The sequence below is a fragment of the Medicago sativa genome, chromosome 7 (genome assembly GCF_051527215.1).
Source record: "Medicago sativa cultivar Bolivia chromosome 7, Bolivia_mono, whole genome shotgun sequence".
In the NCBI taxonomy this organism is placed as follows: domain Eukaryota; kingdom Viridiplantae; phylum Streptophyta; class Magnoliopsida; order Fabales; family Fabaceae; genus Medicago; species Medicago sativa.
In genome coordinates, this window is record NC_140755.1 from 15,537,583 (window position 1) to 15,539,945 (window position 2,363).

Genomic DNA, 2,363 nt, shown 5'->3' on the forward strand with positions numbered 1-2,363 from the left:
TTTAAAAATAAAAATGTTTATAGCATTCCATGGAAACACATTTGTAAAAACAATGATGTTACAAACTACAGAATATAACTTTCATGCAATGACGCCTAATCTTCATCATTGAAAAGCATGAGAATATTTACCATATAGCTGCAGCAGTTTCTCTTGATCAGAATGAAAGAGACACTTTTTATGCAGCAAAGCTTTATAATGCTTTGTGTCAGCCCTTTAAAGAGTAGAATAAAAAGGTGCTACATTGTCGTCGAGGGCGGTTTAAGGACATGTCTTTGGCAAAATCGGAAGTTTAGAATTCAAGCAATTATGCGTTTATAAAATATAGCGCATCGCGTCTAAAAAAAATCACATTAGTAAACATATATTTAAATTTATCATTTGACAACATATTAACTTATTCAAATATATAACAAAGATTTTTAAAATAATAGTGTTGAACCCGTGCCAAGCACGGGTTTTTAACTAGTTCATAGAAAAAGCATTAATAAATGTCTCTTAAGTTGGTCAAAGTGTTGTATTTGTCCCTTTAACACACTTAATAACAAGTTTATATAAAAAATTCCTAACCATAAACATACATTCTCATTTAACTACCTTTCAGTTATTATTTTATCATTTCATAAGAATCCAACAATTAGTAAAAAAAATAAAAAATTCCGACAATTGAAAACAAAAAATGTTCTGCCGACGAATCAAATTTCTTAAGATTCTTTCACATAAATAATTCTTTTATTAATGTTTGATTATGATAAGGTGTTTCGAATTTTGTTTAATCATATTTAAAAATTTGATTGACTTATAGAAAATAATATTAAGCCATTTAATAAAAGCCTAAAAAAATATGTATATTTATTTTACCGTGTCATCATTTGTAAAATTAATAATTACTTGACCGCATTCCAACACGTTCAAATATTGCGATGCATGTCCTCGTACGTTTACCTCAGTTGCTATGGACAATGCATAATACATGTCCTCGTAAGTTTACCTCGTAAGTTTCCCTGGGCAGCTTCGGTTTTGTGCTGACTTGAGTGTTTTTCTTTGTGGTGTTTGCTGTCTCGTTTTCAAGCCTGGTATAATCGGCTGCTGTATCGCTTTGTGGCCTCCCTTTGCACGGCTTGTGCGGGATGTGTCGTTAATATATGTGCTGTTTCAAAACAAAAAAAAAAACCTTAAAAAATATGTTTATTTACTGTGCAATTGTGAAGTTTCAAAAAACAGATATTATATTTTGAAACTGTTCATAGTTCTATTCTTATTGGAAGCTTTCCATGAAGCAATCTTTACTCAAATACGTAACTTTAGACGATATATATGTTTGCACTAGCCTATTGATTGCATATGCTGGATTAGCAGTCACGAGATGAAAGTTGATCTTACACAAAATCAAAAATAAAAAACTGAAAACATTTTGAAAAAGCAGAGACCTGCCCTAAACTCTTATTTATTATTAAATTGTTGTTGATATTATGGTATGTCATTTGATTAATTGTAATTAGCTACCATGCATGGTGAATTAGATGTGATTGTTTCCTATGACTTTGTGATTTGTGTTAGCGCATCAACACTTACTTGTTCATCAAGTTAAGACTTAGGGTTTTGAGTTTATGTTGGTTTTAGAGAGAATTGAAGAAAGAAAGAGATTGAGAATAGAAGTAATTGAATTGTATTATTGAGATATGAACAAATGTACAAAGAGGTAGCTTATATACTAGAACAAGTTAGGTTGCTTGAAGCACAAGCTATGTAACAAACCCTAACCATATAAGCTAGTTTCTAACAAACTTGTAACTAATTCATAACAAACAAAAACTAAATGTGATTAACCACTAAGTATGATTATATCACTAGGTAAACTTGAATTAGAAAACAAACTAACAATTTCTAGGCTATAGAAAGTCTACAACTACTATATCTATTGGATTACAAGTTCATGAAAACTACATCAAGAGATCAAGAAAAGCTTTTGATAGGCAATAACGTATATTTTTAATGGGAAATGCTAACGTGTGTCTTTAGGACACATGTTAAGAATTCCATTAATAGAAATTATATATTGAAAATTGTGTTAATTTATTGCTCAAAATGTTGAATATTAATTTTTTTTCAATAAATTCTTACCATTAGTGGAATGCTTAACATGTGTCATAAGAGCAGAAGTTAGCATAACCCTATTTTAATCGATGGAAGGAGATGTTGTAACGTATCAAATTTTTGAACCCTATAAGTGAAGGTACTTTGCATGCCAAACCACACTAGTAGGAAATTTGGATAAAATACTCCATAATTCATGGCCAAGAGAAGGTGTAGGAATTGCATTATCAATTCAGCCATACACGCCATGCGATGAGTCTTGAGTT

At 30.6% G+C, this 2,363-nt stretch overlaps 1 long non-coding RNA gene across 1 annotated transcript; it reads right to left on the reverse strand.

Annotated features, from left to right (window-relative positions):
- Window positions 1-1,667, reverse strand: LOC146904547 (uncharacterized). Its single transcript, XR_015019542.1, has 2 exons — window positions 1,576-1,667; window positions 1-1,150 (listed from the first exon to the last, which is right to left on the reverse strand). It is a non-coding gene; the product is annotated as an uncharacterized LOC146904547 (long non-coding RNA).
- Window positions 1,668-2,363: the final 696 nt, after the last annotated feature.